Source organism: Lampris incognitus, chromosome 13, assembly GCF_029633865.1.
Source record: "Lampris incognitus isolate fLamInc1 chromosome 13, fLamInc1.hap2, whole genome shotgun sequence".
NCBI lineage: Eukaryota > Metazoa > Chordata > Actinopteri > Lampriformes > Lampridae > Lampris > Lampris incognitus.
Window position 1 is genome coordinate 45,263,490 of NC_079223.1, and position 26,110 is coordinate 45,289,599.

A 26,110-nucleotide genomic window follows, 5' to 3' on the forward strand; every position below is an offset into this window, starting at 1 on the left:
ATGCAGTTGGCGAACGCATGCAGAATGAGAATGGGTGTTTGAATTAAAATAGGGGTCGATTGGCCACTACATTGGGAGAAAAAAGGGAAAAATCAGAAATAAATTTATAAAAAGTCCAGTTTTAGTCGGACGAACACAATAAATCCGACTTTTTCTAACATCGTGTAAACGTACTGAATAATCCTGTCAGTAGAGGCATTTTTCTATGTTCAGTAGAGAAACACTTTCTCATTGGGGGGTATTCTCGCTCTATTGTGCAAACCACTGACAAACGATAAATACCAAGACGTCCTGCCTCCTTGTTTTTTTGGTGTAATACAGGTTACAAACCAAACATATTGTGGTCTAATTATCACGAAGAGACCATTCTAAAGCTATGAGACAAATGATGAGCAGGTTTCCTGTAATGACAAGAAATCTCCTTTTACATTCAGAATTTTATAAACATCTGTCCGACAAATCGCAGACGCTGAATCAGATGTACACCTGCGTCAAATTACGACAAAGAACTGGAGGAAAAAATGCGTTCTCACCCTGTTGCCACAACAGCAAAAGCTTTTCTGGCTCGACCATAGAAGGCAAAACCTTGCCACTATCTGAGGAGAAGGCTGAGGACGGAGAGGAACGCAACACACGAGCCTTTGAAAAGCCCCCGACCACTCATTTATACACCCCACGGTTCTGGGTGTCGTTTGTTGCTTTTTACTTGCTTATCTTCCGGTTTTATCTGTGTGCAGTACAACCTGGTGTGTGTCTGAGAGAGAGAGACAGACAGACAGACAGACAGAGAGAGAGAGAGAGAGAGAGAGAGAGAGAGAGAGAGAGAGAGGGAGAGAGTGAATGTTTTCCAATTGATGTTCAGCTTTTTTCAACGTTTAAACGCTTTGGCAACATGTACATCATTACGTCATGCCAATAAAGCAATTTGAATTTGAGAGAGAGACACAGAGACACAGAGACAAAGAGCGAGAGAGACAGAGGCAGAGAGAGACAGAGCGAGACAGACAGAGAGACAGAGAGACATACATACAGACAGAGAGAGGGAGAGAGTTTTCTTACACTGACCCCAGTCTGGTGCAGATGTCTACAGACGTCCCATCCACTACACGCATGACTGCAGCCTGCAGCAACACAAGATGGAAAACCCACATTTGAAAATGGCTCCTAATAATAATCAGCGAGAGCCACGTCGCGTCTCATACAACCAGACGCCGTATCGGAATGGGGACACACGTGTCCAAAGAAAGCACCTTTAACACAGCCTCCGAAAGCTGTGGTCTTCCTAGGCCGGTAGATAGAGGAGAGAATATTACGGTTAGTTGTATCGTCATATTGAAACGAAGGAAATCTGTCATTCCCTGTATATGAGTCAGTGGGAGAGAGTTAGGACCAAATCCCCTCTGCCGGTAGTGACAGCATGACCCACACACATCCGCAGTCCTCCCTCATCTCCTTTGGACCACAGGCACAAATGGAAGACGCTGGAAAAGTTGCATCAGCAAGGACTAGAAAACACACACACACACACACATACACACACACAGTGTATGCATTAGAATCAAATTTGCCAAATAATCATCTTTTTCAATGTAGCATGATTAACGCCACATCATATACAAGACGGCACGTCGAGCTTACGTCGACGCTAACTCAGTCCCGTCTGACAGGTCATTAAGACATACCCGCTTCCTCCCCACGGCCCGTTCTCAACCAGCCGCTCTGCAGACAGAACAGACGGCACTCCCTTCAACACGACCACGGCGTCAGCTGCCGCAACACAAGTCTGGTGATGACACAACAGTGTGGTTGGTTTGCACGTGCAAATCTCTCTCTCTCTCTGTGCTTGTATCTATCTATTTATCCATCTATTGTGAGGTGCATATCTATTCGCTGACAGGTTGCACTTGTTCCATGGAAAGGTTCACACAGGTCTGCGTCTCTATAGTGGGTTTAATCGCAGGTAGGCCAGACTAACATATGCCGATAGAACTATCTTATTTGACTGACTGTTGGTTGGTTGGCTGATTGATATCTGGCTAGCACAAATGCATTTTATTGAATATAGACGTACATGCATGAACATGTACACACATCAGGAAGACATGCACGTTAGGGTTAATACGCCCACCTGTGCCCCTGAGCAAGGCATGAAAAGAAGAACTGGAGTTGGTCCCCGGGCACTGCACGGTGGCTGCTCACTGCTCCTGTGCAATATAGGAAGGGTTAGAGACAGAGCATGAATTTCCCCACGGGGATTAAAGTATATCGAAATCAAAATCAAACCACGTGGTCCTGTGCATGTTAAGGTAAGGTCAATATAAGGGTAAGTACATCGGAAGTCGACTCGTTCTCACTTAAAAAAAAAAAAAAAGGCTTGGAAAAATGAGTGAAGTTATTTGAGTCACTTGTTTTCGTTTGTTTGTTTGACTGATTTGATTCTGGGTGGGGGGGTTTGTGTCTAAATTTGACTTCTGTTAGCTAACTCACTTCGGGATTTGGCACATTAAATTCAAGTAAATTAGTAGATTTGGTTAAGAACGAGAATTTGTCCCGTTTTGTATGAACATTATTTTTGTTAACCCGCCAGGGGAGACTTTATCTCCAGACCGGGCCGGCGTGTTACCGAGCGACATGCTGAGGCTGGACTGCAGTCTCGCGCTGTGACGTGTGTGACGCCCCGCAGGACAGACAGACACACAGACACAGACGGCCTGTCAGTCCGACACGGACTCCGCTGCCAAGAACCGGAGATCATGAAAATATTTCCCAGATGAAAACCATTCCACCCTACGTGATTCATGTGAGCCAGAGCAACTTTCAACCCAGTGGCAAGAAAAAAAAAAAAAACATTTAGTGGCCACAGATATTCGGTTTTTTATAGAATAAATACCAGAATCAAAATGCCGCAAAACTTTACAACGGCCTTCGTGAAGCTGCTGCTATGGAAGACTTGGCACGAAGTCCACATATTGCTGGGGTGATATGTGGAAAATATTATCATGATAAGGAATTTAACAAAATATCTGGTTACACTGGACAAAATACCATGTTCAACAATCCAACTGAGGGTCATCACACTGAAATGTTTGGTAGCAATGTAATCAATCCAAAACTAGCTTTCAAACAATACTCCCCTTAAATATTTCATGCCTCATTTTGTGATAGAGGTTTTATATATATATATATACACATTATATATATATATATATGCATCATGATATGACAATACAATACAACTAACGGACACAAGACATGATGCTGTGCAGAGTACTTTGTAACATTGTAACTTTGTAACATTGTCTTTAGACTATAGGAGTGAAAAAGGAGGAGAGGGGTGTGAGACAGAGAGAGAGAGAAAGAGAGAGAGAGAGAGAGAGGCTTTCGTCTCTCTCTCTCTCTCTCTTTCTCTCTGTCGGCCTTCTTCAAACAGGCTGATGGCGCTCCGAGGGCTCGCGCTGCCAGGATGTAACGTCTGGCCTCTTTTGTCTGCGCGGAGCGCCTCAATTGGCTCTACATTTATTATTTTGACCTTTCCGAGCGCCTCAAAGCGGAGCCTCAGACTTTTTGTGCGTCTCCACAGAGAGAGGAGACCGAGCTTTTTTTCTCCCTTCTCTCTTTCAGAAGTTTTGTTCCAGGGGCTGACAAGAAAGCGAGCTGCAGGGAATATTGAATGAAAATGAAAATCAATTAGGCCATGGCCTTGTGAAGATGGGCGCCGTCCTGTGAACAGAGACAGAGAGAAAAGGAAAGCGCACACAAGCCGAATTTATTCTGGTTTTTTTTTTTTTTTTACTTTTTAAGTGCAAGAGCTTTTATGATAGTATCACTGTCACTATCAGTATTCTAAGAATTTATCCTTTAACACCATGCGGTCCAACAGGTGACTGATCTCTGTCTTAACACAGTTAAGAACCAGGAGCTCGGTAAATTTCCCCGTTTTCCTTCTTTTGGTTAACATGAACTCAGCCCAAAAAAATGCTGCAGTTTGAGTTGGTTGGTTTGATAGCTGCTAGTTTAAGAAACAGTTCAGCTTGTAACTTCCTATTTTTTGCTTCTTTTTTTTTTTTGATAAAAAACATAGAGTGGAAATTAAAAACCTATACATCCATTCTGCACATCGGTCCTGATACATTATCTGGACCAAAGGACAGTTTGCACTCATATAATTCACACTTAAGAAATACTGGGCTGTCCTATAATAATAATAATAATAACAACAATAATAATAGTAACAGATGAGACAGTTATTTGACATTTACCAGTTCTAACAGGACAGGTCATGGTAATACGTTGTGTAATTTTGGTTAATTGTATTTTGATGCCATAAACCGGTAGACCTGGTGTTAAGCATCACAGAAATATTTTACATACATTTTGAATTTAGATAAAAACGGTTTCATCTTTAAATTGTATCAAAGAATTTAAATCTAAGCATTTGGGCTATTGACCAACGGTGGATACAAAAAAAAAAGAAAAGAAAAGAAAAAGAAAAAAAAAGAAAAAGAAAAAAAAAGGGAAAAAGAAAAATAATTGGGAATCAACATTTAATCTGTTCCGTGACTGCGTACAGCATTTTTCAACAGCCCGTTCCGAACAGTAGGGTCTTTATCGCATACAAGCCGACTTACAATAAGTCAAAACTCTTTACCCAAGGGTCCATTTCCCCACTACTGTGTAGTGGTGTGGTACTGCCACCTAGCGGCGGCTGGCCGATGATGCGTTTATAAACGTGAGCTGGTTTTCCGGGCGATGGGTCATTTTCGGTATTCCGTGTCAACTGTGTGAGCTGAGGCAGGACCCTGTTTACAAAAACACGAACAATGACAAATTTAGGAGAGTCCAGCTGCCGCAACCCATCCAGATTCCCTACACATTTAGTCACAGAAAGCTGAATCAGCTCACCTGGACACACGTGTAGTCGGCTCATCTATTTTACTTTCAACTTTGGTAATCTTGTCTTGTTTGGACATCGGTGGAGTCATTATCGGGGGTGGAGTTCTTTGACCTTTTGCTTAAAATGTCCACTGGCTTGGTTAACTTCACTTTTCAGGCTTGAGCGTCTCACTTTGGGTTGTGTTGGGCGAGGGGACAGACTCATAGAGGGACATGCGAAGGACTGAATGGGCATGTGCAGCAGCTTTTGTAGCCGGGTCATTGTACAGAAACGTCCACTTTTGGAAGGGCAAGATGTGTTAAAATTTGTTATTTTTTTTCTTCTAACATTTAAACTTAGACCACATTATTATATAACTTACTGACTTTATGAAAAAACAAATGAAAGCTTAATGATTTTTTAAAATCTTTTTTGTGCATTTATTTAAAGGCTGCACGTACTTGTTGTCATTGGTGTTACCTTACTCCTTTGGCAATATTAAAGGCTTTCATGAAATATTATTTCTCACATCACATAACCACAAGGTCACATTGTCACAGAGGAATAATGATAATGCAACACATCAGGAGATTATCTTTTATTTATTTTAATCAGGTGTGTTAAAAGTGTGACTGAAGGATGTTAGTTCATTTACACGACCATGTATTCGCTATAACAATAAAAAAAATTACAAACAAGTAGTGACGCAATCCTTTACATCTTAACTCGAGTATAGCAAAATTCAATGGATGTAAAATTATTATCATGTCAAATGTGACATTATATTTAATGTGACAGAAAAACACACACATAACACCAGTGACATACACAAGACCAGACTCATTCTTCAACTCAAAAGTAGATGACACTAAATTATTACATTTGGCATAAAATCAAAGACGTATCATTGACAGTGAAAGCACCTGGTAAAAGATCATACACAAGTTTCAAAACACATTTCAACTCCAGCAAAAAACAACTAAAATGCCCAACAAAGTTCATCGTCTGAACTGCAATTGTCCGCTAATATTTTATGCCATGCTATGTTACTGGGTTATGCCTAAGAGGGGGTAAACTTGGAACTGTCCACATTTTACATTTCATGGTGCCTTAATTTACTTGTGCAGCTGCCCCATAACGAACTCCCAGAGCCGCTGATCAATCTGAACTGAATGCTTATTCAGTGCTAGGGGCTCTGGAATCAGGCACACGTTCTGGTCATCACCGTACCAGTTAACATCATCTCTGGGCTCAGCCAGAAGTACTTATTCAGTCCACTGCCATGCATGCATTTGACTTTCACATTGTTTTCTTCCCACCTGCAGGATGATGTCAGGGTCATCATCATATCACACAACACACCACTGACATTGTGATGCTGTTCAATGACACAGGGTCTGACATCTTTCCCCGTTTGATCGACTGCATCCATAGCTACCAGAGTAACCTCCTCTAGATTGCGGCATGGACAATCAAACACTCCCTCAGCAGCCTGGCAGAAACAGCTGACGTCCCCTTTATTTAAGAATGCCGTATCTTTGTTTGTGTAGGTGTAGACAGACTGGCTTATTTCGGATGATGTGCTCAACAACTACTTTCTGGATGCCAGGTGGGTTGAAAATGTTCCCATCAATGTGTACAGGGCTCACTAGAACATTAGCAGATGAACTTGTGTGGGGTCTACAGGGTCACCCTAATCAAAATCTGTCATATCATGGCTGGTTGTTACTGTTTTGAGCTGTGTATCACCGATCTGTAACTGGCATGCAATATCTTGGCTCTCCTGTATCTTACCCTGAAGAATGCTAAAGAAGCCTGCCTTACTACTACTGCCAACAAAGTTCAATTCCTTTAGGTACCTATGGGCTAACTCCTTGCCTCCTCTCGGGTGATATATTTAATGGTCCTTACAGACCAAGTTATGGCAGGGTCATTAGGGCTTAACAGGTCACCTAGGGTTCTGCGATCAATTTTTGAGATGGACGTATCATACATACTCAATCAGGGTCCTGCCCTCTGGCTGACCTGGCTCACCAGGGAGCCTAACTATCTGGGAGATTTTCCCGTTTACCCCAAACATACCAGTTATGTCATCATTAGTGCAACTGTCTTCAATAGCTGTAATATACAGGGAACCATGACAACCAACTTCAAAACATTTGCAAAGATCTATGTTTTTATACACTTAACTCAAAATTTACTGATGCAGTGCCTTATGGGATGTAAGATCAAGTATCCACTATCCACCAATCTCCTGGCTGGCTCGCCACTTTTGTAACACTTTATCCAACCCATAGTGTGCAGAATGTAGGGGTTTGCGTTTCTGACTTTGAACAGAGGAAGATCTGTAGTATCTGCATCTGGGTTATTATAATTTCTTACGCTCAAAATCTAACAGTTCTGGGTTTCAACTATCACTAGGTTCATAAAGAGCTTGGCAGTAGCAACTCTTCATGAGAATAATCAGACCTCCAACCCACAAAGAACACACTTATAGAACTTAAGAAGAAATGTGGAAAATTTTATTTATGAACCTATCAGTTTTTAACATTGTTGACAGAATTCCCTTTTTAGTAGTCCTTTAATTTTCAGTCAGTTAAACACTATCTTTTCCAGTTCCAGCAAAGTTTATAGTTCAATAACAGTTTTTTTATATAGTTTTCAGCTGCAGCTTTTTAGTTTCAGGCTCAAATAACAAACAAACAAATAAATGAATAAATAAAAAACCTGAGATCTCAGTATAAAAAAAAAATGCAAATAAAAAGAATATACTGGATCCTCCTTAGTAAGTTTATTCCTACCACCCTCTGCGGAATGGCAAGGCATCCAGGAATCCACATCCAGAAAAAGAAGGTATCCACAACAGCGATGGACATCCGTAGGTGGAGCAGCAGCTCTCCACTGTCCTCAGTAGTTTCTAAAAAAAACAACAAAAAAACAAAAAAAAACAGCCTGCACACAAGTGTGCAGCACATTTACAAAAGTCCCAAATCATATTTTTATCTATGATTTTTATACAGTGTTAATGAACTGAAATAAACATAATTTTCTTCAAGAGCATCTCTTCCCTCTATTTTTTTAACCATTTAAACAGGTCAAATCATTGGACAAGAGTCAAACACATTAACATACATATTACCTGTACTTTAGCAAGTTACAGCTTGTCATCCTAAATTTCTGACACTGACAGACTTTTGTCCCAGGTTATCGTTGGTCGCAAGACCATAATAACATTTTTGAACCTGTCTCAGTGCGATGTAGGACCACCATTTTGGAGCCACAACCAGAGATATCGCCACGTTTAGTCATCTTTTGTCTGAGATGGCCCAAATCGCACAGTCTGTAGGAGGCTTTAGCAAGTTACAGCAGCAGAAATGCTGCGCCATGTTAGCCTCTAGGCCGCAATTAGCCGACTGAGCTAGGTGGCTAATTAGCTCATTAACAGAGCAACACTCACTTTATGTAGCGACACAGCATATATTTAGTTTTAATAACATAACTTCAATGTGAAATAAACATTTTAGCTTGTTGCGAAATATAAATGCTAAATTGCTAACTCACCAGGATATTTCGATCAACAGAGAGGAACGCTGTCGAGTTTCTCTCGCAGATAACATCTCTGTATTTCTCAGTTACTCTCCAGCTAAGGGCGTATCTCACTCTATTCGTGGCAGTACAGATACTTAAATGGTTCAACGCTCATCACTCACAGATTCAGCATTAGCTTTTAGTTTCAACACCTTGCTGGCGAATTAAGCTCAAGCCACACTGGAAACACATAGAACAGGGGCATCGCTATGCCTATTTTAGGGGGGTTTTAGCCCCAGTAAAAATTTCTTTATCTCCCCCCCCCAAATGAATGTATATTATGTTTAAATCATCAATAGTTTTTTCTCATCCCTTTTCATTAAAATCGATCGAATAGTGCGCCATTGTGTCTCCAAATTCCCAGTGTACCTAGACAGCCGGGCGCTGGGAGAGGCTGCTGTTGCTCTAATCCAGTGTTTCCATTGGCTGTGCTGCCCACTCTGCAATTCCTGTACCATCTTTAGTAGAGACTGTAACGGTAGTCGGAAACCACTGAAGTTGTGACAAGATGTTGGCTAAAACTTTACCAAGATAAACATAATGTACAGAGTGAAATAGCAAGTAGTTACAGAGTGAAGATACCTAGCTCCAATATGAATTTGTGGCAAATGATGGTCAATGTAGCTAGCTATGAAGTTGTTACTGGTTTGTTACCTGCTTAACATTAGCTAACTTCAGGTTTAAGTGAGGAAAAGACAAGAGGACAGGCTATATAACACTGTCGTTATACTAACTAGCTGACAAGCCAGACGAAGTGTGAACAAGCGAAAGAGATAGAAACAATGTTATTGACAGCTCTTTATATTCTTTGCATTTACATGCCTCTGTATTTCGAAACAGTTATATCTGTAGGCAGACTGTTGTTTATAATCAGTTAATGTCAGTGAAAAGGTCACATTGTGTTGATCATAAGGAAATTTTATATCCCTTAATTCCTCAACCTGTAGATGGATATACGAAACTTCTTCAAAAAAGGAGGCAGCTCCGCCGAAAGCCAGTCAGGTGAGAAGATTTTGCCAGTTCAGACAAATACATATTTAAACTGATTGATCACTCATTAAGCCTTGAGTTCTTGTAAATCTGAGTTTAATAAAATAACGTGTGACTAAAAACAGGCAAGAAGAGGGAGAGAAGGAAGATGGAGGAGACCGACAGGGCTGAAGGAGCAGGTCTGATGGAGGTTAGTGATAAGAAGAAAGTGAGTGGGAGTTGTTTAAGCTTTCAGTTAAAATTAATACTGAATTTTATGACATAGGCCTATTACTTATACTAGTTATAAACTAGCCTACATGATTTTACATGACCTTTTTAGTTTTAGAGGTTCACACATCAAACATCAGTCTTTCATGATAATTTTTCTTTCCACCATAGAAATCCACTAACTGGGCGATTTAGCAAAAATGGAGTAGGTGTAGGAGCCAAAGTATAAAATGTATATATTTATATTGGAGCCTTAAGATAAGTCAGCTGGTTGCAACCCTCTAGTGGTCAAATATGACACTGACAATGATTTAGGATATATTAGGGAACCCCTGGATCACGTCATCAGCACTCGCCAGTAAAAGACAGGTGCGTGCACACGTTAGGCTACCTGAAAGACGCCAAGCTGACACAGTTTTTGAACGAGATTTACCTTATTTTGATTATTTCATTTCGTTTTGGAAAGGAGGTTTAAGTTTTATTTTTGCTTTCTTTTGTAAACTTTGGGTTGTCGCAACATAGGCAGCATTTTCCACTTGCTGCTAGGCATTAGCCTGAATTTGCACTGCTACAAACACACACACATTCGTTCACTCATTCATTCAAGCAAGCACCAACAAGCCACGAAGAACAGTCAACTACCGTGAGTAACTCAAAGACAAATGAACTGAAACGCTGAAGTTAACTTGGTTAAGACTCGTCTTGGTGATAGAAATGGCCCGATAGTATTGCTTTAGAAAAGGCCGTAACAGTAGGCTTCAGGGTTTCATTAATTTAATGATTATTTTATCAAACGTTTGGACTTATCTTAAAGGGTCGTGCAGAAGGAGAGGCCAAGAAAGAAAAGGGTCAAGAAGCAAGCTGTTTGAGTGAAAGGGAGAAAACGGATCCAGAGGCAGAAAGGGAGCAAACAGATCCAGAAAGAGAGAGGGAGCAAACCGACGTAGAGAGGGAAAGTGATCAAGCAGCTGCAGCAACTCCTTCTAGAAGTTACAGGGATGATTTAGGTGACAAAGACACTGGGTCCAGACATGTAAAACTGAATAGCTACCCACAAGACAGTTTTGGTACACAGAAAAGGGCATTTCAGTACTGCTGGTTTGATAAATACAAATGGCCTATTAGTGTCGTCATGTTAATTACATTTCACTTGGCAGTAGAGAGTCAAAAATTATTAACGTTAGATGAAACTGAAGGAGTAACGTAACGTTAAGGAGTTAGCTCTGTTAGCATTTAACTTTACAGCTAACTGGAAGGGTTTAAGTTGAGTAGTAATATATTATACTGCTACAACAATGCTATATATATAGTGGTTATGGGGATACATAATTCCCCTTATTGAGCTGGTAGGAACGTTGGTTTACAGCTGCTGTTTTCTCAGTTCGGGTTTACCGTGATACACTTCCGCTGCGCGGGTTTTTGTTGTTGTAATGGTGGAAGGAATAAATGGTGCACGTTGTGTAGCCGAAAGAGAGAGTTGTCACAACTCCTGCTTGAGCTCCTCTACACTGGTGACCCCGACGTTTGTCTCTTGGTAGTTATCAGAGACAATCTTTCAAACGAAAATGGTTGACGAAATCAACGCGGTTTCTCTCAAATTGCCAGAGTTCTGGGAGTCATCGGCAACGACATGGTTCGCCCAGGCGAAAGCGCAGTTTGCTATCCGCAGAATACAGATGATGCTACTAAATACTACTACGTGGTATCGGCGCTCGGGTGTTCGACTGCAACTAGAGTGGTGAGTCTCCTTACAAATCCTCAGGCGGCAGACAAATACAAGGGGCTCAAAGATCACCTCTTGAAGATTTTTGAACTTTCCGACGCCGAGAGGGCCCACTGTCTCTTTTCTCTGCAAGACTTGGGTGACAGCAGGCCATCTGAGCTCATGGACAAAATGCTGAATCTGCTGGGACCGGCACACACACCTGATTTCCTCTTTGTCCAACTGTTTCTGCGACAACTGGCTGCTCAGGTGCGGACCGCTTTGGCTAACACCAGCATTACTGATTGCCGCAAGCTAGACAAGTTCTTCCTGGCCAGCCAACAGCAGCACTGCGCGTCCGCGCTCACCCCTGCCCACTACCACACTCCACCGCCTGGTGACTCAAGGGTGGTCGCCGCGGCAACCCCCGGTCGGCGACAGGAGCCCGGCCTGTGCTTTTACCATGCAAAGTTCGGGCCAGGGCGAAAAAGTGCAACTCCCCGTGCAATTTCAGCTCGTCGGGAAACGCCAAGGCCGGCGCTCACTAGTGGCCATGGGCGTCGGCGTGGAGGACAACAGGCTACTTTTCCTGCAAGACTCCATCTCGGGGCGGCGTTTCCTATGCGACACTGGGCCGCAGAGGAGTGTTGTACCTGCATCGAGTGTGGACGCCCTGTCGGGCGCTCACAGCCCTCCCATGGAAGCTGCTAACGGCAGCTCTATCCGTACGTACGGCACGAGGCACATTGACATGTGTTTTAACAGACAGCGGTTCAGCTGGGATTTTGTCACCGCCGACGTGGCATTGCCCCTCCTCGGTGCAGATTTCCTTTGTGCTCATGGGCTGCTGGTGGACGTCAGGAATCGATGCCTGATTGACGCCGTCACCTTCGCTTCACACGCGTGTGCATTCAGCGATACAGGCTCCGTCAGGCTGTCCAGCATGCTCTCCAACGAGGATCTGTTTCTCCATCTTCTGAGTTCCCTGACCTCACTCAGCCCGCAATCTCGTCATCTACGACCAAACATGGGGTTGAGCACCACATCGTCACCACTGGCCCACTGGTGCACGCCCGAGCTCGGCGCCTCGACCCGACCAAGCTCTCTGTCGCCAAGGCAGAGTTTCACCACAGAGGGCTGACACAGAGACTTCAGGACCTAGCAGATCAATTCTTGGAGAGCCAGAAGTGAAACAAGCAAGGACTGAACAATTTGTGAATATTTCCCAAACTAAAGTAAATTCCCTTGTCTTCAGTTTCATTGTGGATGATGTCCAGGCATTCTCTCTATTGGAACAGCCTGTGTTTAGGAAACTAATTGAGGGCATAAGTGGGGGAAAGACTAATGACGCAAAAGACAGTGATGGCTAGGCTTGAAAAGGCATACACACACATGAAAGAGGAACTTAAAGCAAAGCTAGGAAAAGTGCATGCGGTGTGCATATCCCATATCGGCACAACAGCCGATATGTGGACAGCTTCCAATAGGAGCTTTTTTGGGATGACTTGTCATTGGATCGAAGGCGACGAGCTTGAGAGGAAATCAGCAGCACTTGCCTGTACAAGGATTAAAGGGAGACACACATCATACAACATTGTTGCTGCTAAGATACATGAGATTCACGTGGCTTACAATATTGAAAACAAAGTCCAAGCTACTGTCACAGATAATAGTAGCAATTTTGTTAAAGCTTTCAAAGAGTTTTCAACAGCAAATGATGACCACAATGAGGCGGATGACCAAGTTGGTTTTCAGGATATGGATGCTATTCTTGCTGAAGAGACAGATGAACACTTGCATCTATTTCGACCACCCCACCAGAGATGTGTATCACACACAATGAACCTTACAGCCTCCAAGGATCTTGTGAAAGCTTTGACACAGGGGCCAACGTGCAAAGTGTACTGCAGTGCAATGGCCAAATGCTCAGCATTATGGAACAAGGCTCACCGATCACCATTGGCTGCTGAAGCTGTGGAAGACATAGGGAAAATGAAACTCATTGTTCCATGTGTTACTCGCTGGAACTCAAGAGTATAATGCAGTGCAAAAAGTTGTCTTTAAGTGAGGCACAACTGGGGGAAGTTTGAGACCGCCTGAAGATTGCCAGGAAACTTTCCGATGAGATTGCCTATGCTGAGGTTTTGAAGCCACTCGCCTTCGCTTTGGACCTTCTGCAAGGAGAAAATCAATACTTCTATGGACTGCTCATACCCACACTACTTACTCTGAAGAAGAAGTTATGCAAGAAGAGAGCAGCAACACGCTTTTTCTCTGATGTCATTGGCACCATCCTGGATGCCATAGACACACTCTTTGCCCAGTTGTTTAACAATCAGGATGCAAAAATTGCAACAGCAACTATGCCACAGTTCCGTTTGTGGTGGCTGGAACAAGGTCAACGAGAGGAAATGCGTGCATTGTTGGTGTCAGAGGCAACCCGCCTGAATCCAGGTGATGATGCTCAGCCTGACAGCAATCTGAATTCAACACGGTCAGATGAGGGTTTCTTCAGTTATGGGCCTGGAAATTCCAATGTCAAAGGTGGTGTTGCTGATGAAGTCCCGAAGTATCTAGAGGGGCCAAATAAGTCTCTGGACTGCCTTAATGACTTTCCAAAGGTGAAGAGGCTCTTCCTTAAATCCAACACCATCTTGCTCTCGAGTGCACCTGTCGAATGGCTCTTCAGCCAGGGTGGCAACATCTTTACCCCCCAGAGGAACTGCTTGACAAATGAACATTTTGAACTAGTGCTCCTCTTGCGCTACAATGGCAAACTTATCCCTTCGGTCTTTGATTATGCTTAAACAAAAGAAAATGTAAGAAAATGTATAGTAGTACACCTGTTAATACCAGCATCTGTTTGTAAGGCTAATTTGATTTCTAAATGCTGTATGTTCTACTGTATAATGACAATATATTACATTACTCAACAATATACTACTGTGTATATTACTCCCCTCAGGTTGTCAGTTGTGATGTTTTATTTTTTTTTATGATTTATAGATAATGATAATGGAGTATACGTGCCTTTTTATTTACATTTAAAATGGAAGAAAGATTTTTGAGTAAGAGCTCCTCTTGCACAAGTCTTGTAACAAGAGTTACAAGAAATGCTTTTTTTGTTTGTTTTGTAAATGCTGAATATGACAAATGCATTTTATTTGCATTGAAAATGTTTTGGATGTTTAGAGATTTAAAGAGCAAATTTGCGAACTCAAAATGATGGGGTTGCATCCATTTTTTTAAGTATACGGTGCAATATTTTCAATGTTTGATTTTGAAGTAATCCAAAAGTAATCAAAAAGTATTCAGATTAGATTATATTATTTTTGTAACCAAATGGATTACATTACTGATTATAAAAATTGCCATGTAATTTGTGTAACTGACTACATTTCAAAGTAATCTGCCCCAACCCTGCTCAGCACCAAATCCCCTCACAATCCACTCCTCTCTCAGATTGACTCCTGTCTGTCTGCGATTAAAGTCTGGATGCAGCAAAACCTCCTCCAACTCAGAGACAAAACTGAACTTCCCTTTATTGGGTCCAAGTCCACTCTCAGCCAAATCAACAACCTCGCACTCACCATCGACAGCACTACTGTCTCCTCTTCCTCCCAGGCATGCAACCTTGATGTGATCCTTGATCCCACCCTCTTCCTTGAGCCACATGTCTGCCAAATGGTCAAATCCTCCTTCTACCACCTTCGCAACATTGCAAAAATGAGACACTCTATCACACGTCCTGCTGCTGAGATACTGATCCAAGCCTTCATCTCCTCCCGACTTGATTACTGCAACTCACTCCTCTATGGCATCAGTACTAGCTCTATCAAGAGACTCAAATTGGTCCAGAATGCATCCGCCCAACTTTTAAATTTCACTAAATCCTGGCACCACATCTCCCCAGTCCTAAAGACCTCCAATGGCCCAGTGTTAATTTTGTCAACGAAAATTTCGGCAAAAATATTTCGTTGATGACCTTTTATTTCATGAGTTAATTGTAATGACAACATAAATGAAAAAATATTTTACAATATGTGATGCCCACTGGAAGTGTTATCACATTTATGATGGTATCTTGGGGTTTGAGAGAATATATTGTTTATAGTCATTTTATTTTATATGTGGAGTCTGTCTGTATGTTTATTTAACCTTAATGGTTTAATCCCAGTTGCCTGTAGTGGCAACTCCATTACAGTAGACGGCGCTGTGACACGGTTGAGTGATGATATTGTGTTGAGCGGGGTTTCTTCATAACATTGAGAGACTTCACGAGAAAGCAAGTCACGGTTGACTGAAGTCTTTATTCCATGACTGTTTTCAGGTGGGTACCGTGTCACAAGCACTATATATTGTTTCATGCGATCTTTATACAGTGTTTTTTCATTTTATTAGATTGGCGAATATAGGGTTTATCTTGTTTTTACCGTTGGCTAGTAGCTAGGTAATGCAACCTGGCTAGCCGCGAGCGTTAGCTCTGTTGTCGCCTAGGCAACGTCACGTGATTCTCTCCGTGCTGTGTAACTTCATATTTTTGCTCTAGCTTGTAACGTTAGTTGTACCTGGCTCCACGCATCCCTTTAGTCTAAGTTCTGATTGGCTCAACAGTTTCAAGTGTTATAAAACGGTTTCCATGTTTGAAGTGTAGATTATAAATTTATAAGGTTATTATTGATTGTATTCATTCATTACTGTGAACAGGTCCTCCTATAATACTGAAAAGTATATGAAATTTAAGATGCAGAATGTAAACACGTTTATAGATAAGATGACAGTAGATGATATGGATGACAGATAGGGATATGGAGATATGTTTTTCATATTGAACAGTTTATTTGGAGTGTTTATATAGAAATTGAATATGTAAAGTAAGGCAGCCAATGTAAATGTCTAGACAGACAATAAATATATGCACAATAGTACAAGTGATTTAGAGGACCATGTAAACAGGGTGATGATTGTAAATAAAGATAACATTGAGAGACTTCGAGAAAGCAAGTCACGGTTGACTGACGTCTTTATTCCATGACTGTTTTCAGATATCTGTCAAACTATAACTGCCTGCACCGTACCAAGCCCGGTACTTGCTACAAATACAATAATTCCATGCCCTCTCATCAGACGAGAGAACCTAGATTACGCTGTACAGTTCAAAACATTTGTTGTTTTTCTTGTTAACCAATCACTTGCATGCATGAATCTGCAAGTCCAAGTGCAAATTCTCATTGCCTTCATGCATCCTTCTCATTGGATGGTTTGTCCCTGCTCAGTTCATGCCTGCGCAAATGCTAGGTTATGAGAGAATCTCGAGAATCTGAATCTGAGTGTAAACTGTTATACTGTCTATGGAGTAAACTGGATGCGTTATGAGTTGCTCAACACAAGTGAGTGGGACCACCAGCCAGGTCGGAAGAAAGAAGCGAGAGGGCCTATGGGCAGTGATTAAAGTGGGCCGGAGCTACCCGGATCCCGACACCGGCACTTCCCCTCCTCCCCCAAGTCAACCGGAGCTGAGGTCTGGCACTCTGTAGACAGGAGTAATTTCAACCTTTTTGTCACAGTAAAATTTAAAACAAAAAACATGATGCAGCCAATTCACAAGCATTACAAAATAAATCGCAAATAAAGTCGTTCTTCTATTTTTATACTACTTTACTTTTTCTAAAAGTTTGAATGATATCGCGTCCTCACGTGACCCGCACCTGCCTGCTGTCTGGCTTCACCAGACTTGACATCAAAAGAGACTGGCTTCACACTCACGGGTCGGGGTCAGTTCACCGCACCAGGCAGACAAGACTCGAGAGAGCGTCAACCTGCTACCTGCACTATTATCTTGGATTGGGGGGCATAAAGAGTGAGTATCTTCAGTGTATTTCCAATAGTATTTCCAATAGTTTTGTCTAGCTCTGCTGTGGTTTTCATTCAAGCAACTAACCTTAGCGAACGTAACGTTAGCTAGCTAGCTAACTAGCTATCTTCCACCCGGTAACGTTGCTAGCTAATTGCTGACGTTGCTGGCTAGTTGTTTGAATGCTGCTAGGCAAGCTAACTATCGGTAGCGTCCGGTAACGTTACCGGTAGCTAGCGAGTTATGTTTGTCCAACCTTAGCTCTGGCCATGCAATATTTTCATTCAAATAACTAACTAGCTAGCAAACGTTAGCTACCGGTAGCTATTATTAGCTAACAATGCTAACATCGGGACTACTGGACCAGTGGTTAGCTAGCCTAACGTTAGCTAGCTACCTAGCTAGCTAGCTACCATTCAAACAACTAATCGCGATAGCTAGGCTAGCTAACGTTAGCTAACATCTGCTAGTTGTTTGAATGAAAACATTAGCTAACGTAAATCCAACTACAGCATTGTAAACTCCCGCCCCCAAACCATGCGAGCTAGCAATGCAAGCAAGGTGGCTATATTTCAGTGTTCAATTACTGTAGTTTTTCCCCTGTGAATGTTAATATGAACTGCGTTATCTGCTAGCTAAGTTTGCTGATTTGTTTGAATGAAAACACTGCATTTCTAGAGCCAGACAAACATTAGCTAGCTAGCTAAATCAAACTAGAGCATGATAAACTCCCGCCCCCCACTAATGTTAGCATGCTAGCTATCAATGCAAGCAAGGTGGCTCTGAATTTCAGTGTTCAATTTCTGTAGTTTTTTCCCCTGCGAATGTCAAAATGAGCTGCTTTGTGCCTCTTTTTTAACTTACTTTGTTTTATTGCAGAACATCTAATGTTAGAAGAATGGACAAAAAGAGAGGAGCAAACTCAAAGCTGAGAAAGCTGACCGAATTCTTTAAAAGGTAAGGAAGGATATAGCAAGATAGCTAGCCTAACTTAGGCTTGTGAATTCAGAATTGTTGCTGTTTCAATGTATTTATTGCTGCTTATTGAGCTTTGGGTGTCTGATTAAAATTGGTCATGGTCCATGGATAGGTAGTTTGATAAAACAGATTATTTTTATACACTAGAATTGAGTCACCAGAGACAGAGAGGGAAGCAACAGAGACCAACACAGAACAAGGGGCCACCGAGACTAACACAGAACAAGGGGCCACCGAGACTAACACAGAACAAAGGGCCACAGAGACTAACACAGAACAAAAGGCCACAGAGACTAACACAGAACAAAGGGCCACAGAGACTAACACAGAACAAAGGGCCACAGAGACTAACACAGAACAAAGGGCCACAGAGACCAACACAGCAACAGCGGCCACAGAGACCAACAGAAAGAGGGGGGCCACAGCAACAGCGGCCACAGAGACCAACAGAAAGAGGGGGGCCACAGCAACAGCGGCCACAGAGACCAACAGAAAGAGGGGGGCCACAGCAACAAACACAAACAACAGAAAGCGAAAATGCACAGCAACAGGGAGTCAGTCCAAGAGAAAGAGGAGTAGCACAGCCACAGAGCGGACCAGCACAGAGAGAGGTAGTGATAAACCGATTATCATACCAATAATTGACCATTTCAACATTAACAAAGTAAAGCTGTCAGTTGAAATGTTCTGTGTGCCCTTTACTATGTGCCAATGTTTATTTTGAAGATTCAAATAGGTTTTTCTTATGAAACGAAATTAGAAAATTTCAAAATGTTTATCATTGCTAATGGTGGTTCTACTAGATTAGTGCATCAGGCAGCCTTTGTCATTTTGCTTCTGTATGGGAAGGATTTGCGTCATTTCAACCCATTAACATTTCTCATTTTTGATGTCCCTAGAGGGAGGAAATTCAGCCACATGCGAGACCGCCATAGATGAGCCCAGCACAGATGAGGGGACCACAGAGGGAGGTAACACAGCAACAGAAGACCGCAGCGAAAAAGGAGTTCTCCCGGACTGTTGGACTGCTTCTCAGTATGACTATTTCAAAAAAACCTTCCCATTCCTAATTCTTCGTAACAAGACAGTTGGGTGCCAAATATGTATGGCTGCAGGAGCACCTGGGGCGCACATAACCTCAACACTAAGATACACATTCTCTTCTCGGTGGCAAAACTGTAAAGTTGGCCCTTATGGTAACACCAAGGAAAAATGCATGAGGTCTTTGAGGAAGAAAATATTTGAACATAAGTGTTTCACATAGCCATAAGCTTGCAATTGAGATTGTAAAAAAACAAAGTGAAAGCGTTTCGGAGTCCAACTTACATAAAGGACAAGAGGACTATCTAGCCACCACTAAGACTGTCTTCAGTATAGCATATCATATTGCGAAACATAATAGACCACACACAGATCACCCAGGACTTATGGACCTACAGAAGATAAATGGTCTGAATGTAGGTAGGGTACTTCACACAAATGTTTCCTGTACAGACATAGTACATTTTATATCCACGGAAATGAGGCAGGCATTACTAGCAAGCATCAAATCTACTCAACCAAAGCTCACTATTCTAGTGGATGAGAGCACCTCTTTAGGCAAAACGTCCTGTCTTATTGTGTACCTCAGAACATCGGTGAAAGACTCAGAGCCACTGACTTTTTTCTTAGATCTTGTGGAGCTTGACTCAACAAATGCTAAGGGGATCACTGACGCATTACTTAAATGTCTGCGGAAATATGGCCTTGATGATGAGTTTCTTAAAAGCTGTTTAGTGGGATTCTGCTCAGATGGTCCCTCTGTAATGCTAGGTAGGAAGGCAGGAGTGTTCGCTAAATTGAAATCCCTGTTTCCAGATCTCATAGGCTGGCACTGTCTAAACCAGTGTTTCTCAACCGGGGGTCCGCGGACCCCTAGTGGTCCGTGGTGTAATTGCAAGGGTCCGTGAAAATAAAACATCTTTAAAAAAAAGATCCTATGACATTTATAGAAATAGGATTATTTTACTCAAATGTGACTGAGACCTTTATCTACCTAAACTATAAAGGGTAACAGGACTTTTTTCTCTAATTACATCTGTTTCACAAGTGTAATTTATTGTATTTTAATAAGAGATCTCGCTCCCGTTTGCATTGTTAAAAGTTACTGCATGACGCTGTCAATACAAACTTAACACAATCTGCATCCGTTTCCAAATTATGAGCCCCCTAGTGTTTCAGTGGACGTACCCCATTCATTTCTTAATAATGATTTTATTGTGAAACATCTGCAGGAAGGTGTTGTGGGAAAACTCAGTAACTTGCAAGATTCAGGTTAGCACTTTAAATTAAGCTAATGTTATAAACAAACAAAGAAGATGATAAGCACAGTTACACGAAGAAGTAGAAGAAGAAGAAAAAGAAGAAGTCGTGACAACATGGACAGATGGCTCAAATTAAAAAAAACGGACGAAGGAGACTCGGGGCCACCCAAAAAGAAAACCAAAACAGACAGCAAAAAGAGACTTTACAGAGAAGATTACATATTATTTGGATTTACGGCAACTGATTTCGAACCTCAGAAGCCTCTGTGTTTTTTATGTGGAGAGGTACTGTCAAACCACGCCATGAAACCAGCACACCTGCAGCGGCACCTAAGCACCAGGCACCAGTCATCAGTGGGCAAGACTGCTGACTTCTTCAAACGAAAATTGTCGGAATTTAGGGGAGCGCAAAATCACATGCGTGCCGCAAGTCAGACTTCAGCAACTTCCCTTCAAGCATCTTACCAGGTAGCTTTGCTAATCGCTAAAGCTAAAAAGCCGTATACAATAGCAGAGGAGCTAATTGCACCAGCAGCAGCTATCCTAGCTGAAACTATGGCGGATAAAAAAAGCAGCAGATGCAATCCAGTCAGTACCGCTGTCTAACGACACAATATGCCGCAGAGTGGATGAGATGGCTGGTGACATTGTTCAGCAGGTGACCGATAAACTGAAAAGAGCGGGCTCTTTTTCAGTACAGCTAGACGAGTCTACTGATGTGAAACGAGAAGCCCAGTTGGTCATGTTTGCTCGTTTCAAAGATGATACAGTCAACGATATAGTTGAACACATCGTCTTCTGCAAGCCACTACCTGAAAAAACTACGGGTGAGGACATTTTTAATTTGATTGACTGTTTTTTCACGGAGCACGCGTTGGACTGGAAGCGCTGCTCGCATGTATGCACAGACGGGGCAGCGTCTATGACAGGTCGGCACCGCGGAGTTGTCTCTCACATCAGGCAGGTAAACCCCAACATCCAAAGCATGCACTGCATAATTCACAGAGAAGCGTTGGCTTCAAAACACATGAGCCCAGAACTGGACAGTGTTTTGACTGACGCTGTGAAAGTGATTAACTTCATTAAATCACGACCTCTCAACGCAAGACTGTTCCACAAGCTGTGCGACGAAACAGGCGGTGACCATCATCAGTGCTGCTGCTACATACAGACATACGTTGGCTATCAAGGGGGAAAACACTACAGAGACTATGGGAACTGAGAGAGCAGGTGCGCGATTTCCTCTCCGAGCATGGACATCCTCTGGCCGCTAAACTTGAAGACCAGACCTGGTTGGCTCACCTGGCTTACCTTGCTGATGTTTTTGGCCGTCTGAATGAGTTGAACACGAGCTTGCAAGGTGATGATAAAACTGTTCTTCAGATGTTTGATAAAGTTTCAGCATTCATGAGGAAAACTGACCTCTGGTTGAGACGGTGTGAAAAGGGGGATGTCAGTAATTTCCCTCAGCTTAACTCTTGGATAGCTGACATGAAACAGAACATGAAGCAGAACATTTTGAAAACTTTAAAAATGCACCTGGCCAAACTGTCAGCTGAGTTTCAATCCTACTTCCCAGACATTGAGGACATGTGTACTAGACATGACTGGATACACAGGCCATTCATGCCCAGCAGCATGGATACAGCACCAGAGCAACTCCATGAGAGCTTCATTGACCTGTCTTCAGACAGTGGCTTCAGACTGAAGTTTTCAGAGACATCACTAACACAGTTTTGGTGCTGTGTGGAGAAGGAGTACCCAGAGCTTGCAAAAGAGGCTCTCTACCAGTTGGAGCCATTCGGGTCTACATACTTGTGTGAGGTCACTTTCTCAGCTCTGACACACATAAAGACCAAACAGAGAAACAGACTTCAATAGAGAGGTATCATTATAGCTGTTGCCACTATTCAACCCAGGTTACAGAAACTCATGAGCGGCAGACAAGTACAAGTGTCTCACTAACGGTTACACAGCACACCTCACCACACCCAAGTGGCACACAAACAGTGAGGATGCTTTGCTTTGAAAACACACACACCATCTGCCTCTACAGACAAAACTAAGACTTAACTATACAATATCCATTGAGATTTCATACTTATGTTTGTTTTTGTTCTTTCAGAGTGCATAAAAATTCTGTTTTGTTACATATTTCTGGAAGTTACTGCATAAAAATTTTGTTTGTTACATATATCTGAAAGTTACTGCATAAAAATTCTGTTGTTACATATATCTGAAAGTTACTGCATAAAAATTCTGTTGTTACATATATCTGAAAGTTACTGCATAAAAATTCTGTTGTTACATATATCTGAAAGTTACTGAATACATATTCTGTTTTGTTACATATATCTGAAAGTTACTGCATAAGAATTCTGTTTTGTTAACTATATCTAAGTTATAACTGAAAGCTCTTGTTTTTGCCCCAAAGTATGAATAAATGCTATAATGCAATTTAAAATGCAGTTTCTACTGTTTCTATTAAATTGCAACCCCCCCTCCCCCAAGATCAGGTGGAGGGGTCCTCAGGGTAGATCAAAAATACACAGGGGGTCCAGGACCCCAAAAAGGTTGAGAACCACTGGTCTAAACCATAGGTTAGAGTTGTCAGTTGGAGATGCAGTTAAGTGCTGCACAGAAACTAACCACTTCACCAGCTTTTTAGATAAATTATACTGTCTATACCATACGTCACCAAAAAACCTGAGAGAACTTGATGATGCAGCCTCTGAAGTTGGTGTCCATTTGAGGAGGATCGGGCGGGTGCTGGGGGTAAGGTGGGTGGCATCATCTTACAGAACAGTAGATGCTATTTGGACAATGTATAGTGCACTGTATAATCACCTCACTGCTGAAGTAAAGATGAGAAGAGAAGCTCCAGTGAAAGATGTATGTATGAAGGTCTAGCGGCAAAGCTGAGCTCAGTTGCTTTTGTTAAGAACCTAGGCCTCCTGATGGATGCTCTTGAAGAGCTGTCTGAGTTGTCTGAAACTGCAGTCCAGAGATATCAGAATGTCACAGTCAATCAACCTGATACAAAGGCAAGTCTTTATATTTACTAAAATGAAAAGAGAATCCAGGTGTTGGTCCACACTACAAAGCAGCATGTGAAGCTTCTGAGAGTGCTTCCTTTAAGGGGGTTCCACTAATACAGCGGTCGGGAACCTATGGCTCGCGAGCCATATATGGCTCTTCCGGTGACGGCATATGGCTCCCAGACAATTTTGAGATGAAAAAAAATTTTTTTTAAATCAGTTTGGAACTGATTTTAAAATACTTGTGATATTTCTTAATAATACTGTGTCATTTTAAAGTAAACAGAAATTAGTTTTGAAGATAAATTTTACGGGTCACGGGTCACCCGTGGGTCGGGTCGGGAACCAATGGCTCGCGAGCATGTCCGGGTCATTGTAAAGGTGAAGAAATCAATTTTATCAGATAGCCAACTAGTTTATCCGCTTCAACCCTTGTAACGGAAAATATGGCGAAAAGGAAAAAAGACGATGATTACCGTGCATTCCAGGCTGCGTGGACAGAGGAATTTGCATTTGTGGAGAGAGCAGGATCTGCGGTATGTCTAATATGCAATGTTAAATTGCATCGATGAAACGGTCAAATATAAAGCGGCACTTCGATACGCACCATGCTTCATTTGCATGGAAATCTCCAGCGGGGGACAGCAGGAAAAGGGCATGCGAGGAGCTACAGCGGAGAGTGCAGACGAGTCAGCAGCAACCACGTGTGTGGACCAAGCAAGGTGACGGGAATTCCGCTAGCTTTGCGGGGGCTTTGGCAATAGTAAGGAATGGAAAGTCATTCACAGATGGCGAGTATGCCAAAACATTCATGCTTGATGTGGCCAATGAACTGTTTGATGACTTCCCAAATAAAGACAAGCTAATCAAACGAATAAAAGACATGCCCCTGTCAGCAAGAACTGTGCACGATCGTAGCATCATGATGGCAAATCAAGTCGAGGAAACACAAATTAAGGACATAAACGCCGGGACATACTTTTCTCTCGCGTTAGATGAGTCAACAGACGTTAGCCATCTATCTCAGTGCAGTATCATTGCCAGGTATGCTGCAGGTGACACACTGCGTGAGGAAAGCTTGGCTGTTTTGCCAATGAAAGGGACAACAAGAGGAGAGGATTTATTCATGTCTTTCATGGAGTTTGCTAAAGAAAAAAAACTACCGATGGATAAACTTATTTCTGTCTGTACTGATGGTGCACCCTGTATGTTGGGGACGAACAAAGGATTTGTAGCGCTTCTCCGTGAACATGAAAAGAGAGCCATCCTAAGTTTTCATTGCATCCTGCACCAGGAGGCGCTTTGCGCTCAGACGTGTGGCCAGGAGCTTGGTGAGGTTATGTCGCTGGTCATTCGAGTGGTCAACTTTATTGTTGCCCGAGCTTTAAATGATCGCCAGTTTAAAGCTCTGTTAGAAGAAAGTGGGAATCATTTTCCCGGTCTGCTTTTACACAGCAACGTGCGTTGGTTGTCAAGGGGGAAGGTGCTCAGCCGTTTTGCAGCTTGCCTGAGTGAAATCCGGACTTTTCTTGAAATGAAAGGCGTCAAGCATCCTGAGCTAGACAACACTGACTGGCTCCTGCAGTTTCACTATCTCGTGGACATAACTGGCCATCTGAACCAGCTCAATGTGAAAATGCAAGGTATTGGAAATACAATCTCGTCCCTTCAACAAGCAGTGTTTGCATTTGAAAGCAAGCTGGAAGTCTTTCTCGGACATTGAAACAGGTCGTCTTCTGCACTTTGAAAGACTGCAACAATTTAGAGATGCATGCTTAGCAAGTGACTCCACTCAACATCTGGATCTCCAGCAGCTAGCTGGCTTTACGTCCGATCTCCTGCAGTCATACAAAGCACGTTTTGGAGAATTTCGTGCGCGCACTGGTCTTTTCAAGTTCATCACTCATCCACATGAGTGTGCAGTGGACAAAATCGACCTGACATGCATCCCCGGGGTCTCTATCGGAGACTTTGAGCTGGAAGTTGCTGACCTGAAGGCATCAGACATGTGGATGAGTAAGTTCAAGTCACTTAATGGAGAGTTGGAAAGTCTTGCGCGACAGCGAGCAGAGCTGGCGAGGGAACACAAGTGGACAGAAATGAAAAATCTTCAACCTGAAGACCAGCTGATTCTTAAAACTTGGAACGAGCTTCCTGTGACATACCACACAATGCACCGTGTGAGTATTGCCGTATTGACTATGTTTGGCTCTACATATCCATGTGAGCAGTCATTCTCGCATATGAGGAACATTAAGACCAACCTACGCTCACGTTTAACTGATGGAAGCCTCAACGCCTGCATGAAGCTCAACCTCACCACGTATGAACCAGACTACAAGGCCATCAGCAAAACCATGCAGCACCAGAAGTCGCATTAAAAGTAAGACATATTTAATTTATTATACGTTAAAAATACTATATGGCTCTCAATGAAATAGATTTAGAAATATTTGGCTTTTATGGCTCTCCCATTCAAAAAGGTTCCTGACCCCTGCACTAATAGAAGACAGCAGGCAAAAGGTAATTGATCCTAAAAGATTCTATGAAGCCCTTTGCTCCAGCATGGAGACT